Below are 729 nucleotides of genomic sequence, written 5' to 3'. Positions count from 1 at the left end.
ACACGGTTGTGATCTGCCTCAGTAGAAATTTATTTGATACGACATAGCCCATCATGAAAAGCTGTGACAAAAACAGATACCGGTAAGTTATAAAAAAAAAACAGATAAAAATACAGATATATATATATATATATATACTGAGTCTTACTTTACAAAAAATGTTCATGATGCACAGTGCGAACAGTAATCTACACTAAAAGGCAGTAAAATATTTATAAAGGTTTGATAGCGGCCTATAAATATGACAAAATAATCAGATAAAAATAACACCATAACGGTTTAGAAATAATATTTCAACGATTAGGCATAATTCAAAGAAGTGTTAGAAAAAAAAAATGTAATTAAAATAATAATAATAATAAAGACTTCGCGACTCAAGTCAAGTAGCAGCAGCTATGTTAAGGAACAGCAGAGTAGTAGCAGTAGCAAAGAGGAATAGTAAGAATGTTCGCTGTAATTATGCTATTGTAGTTATTCACTTAATATGATTATTATTAATCTATGCAACCGTTTCAGTTTCTATGCAATCAACTCTGGTGATTGACCTTGTTCCCCAATCCACGGCTACTGTATCTACCGTATTTATTTTATTTCTTCATTTTATTTATTTATCTTTTTATTTATTATATTTTTTTTTAACTGGTGGTCATGTGTTTAAAACTTACTTTGGCCTCCTACCGCACTATCTTTTTTTCTTTTATTCTTGTTTTGAAAATTTAATTAATATCT

Source organism: Anneissia japonica, unplaced genomic scaffold, assembly GCF_011630105.1.
Source record: "Anneissia japonica isolate Jap-2015-1 unplaced genomic scaffold, ASM1163010v1 scaffold2284_len378405_cov197, whole genome shotgun sequence".
NCBI lineage: Eukaryota > Metazoa > Echinodermata > Crinoidea > Comatulida > Comatulidae > Anneissia > Anneissia japonica.
This window is presented reverse-complemented; position numbering follows the sequence as displayed.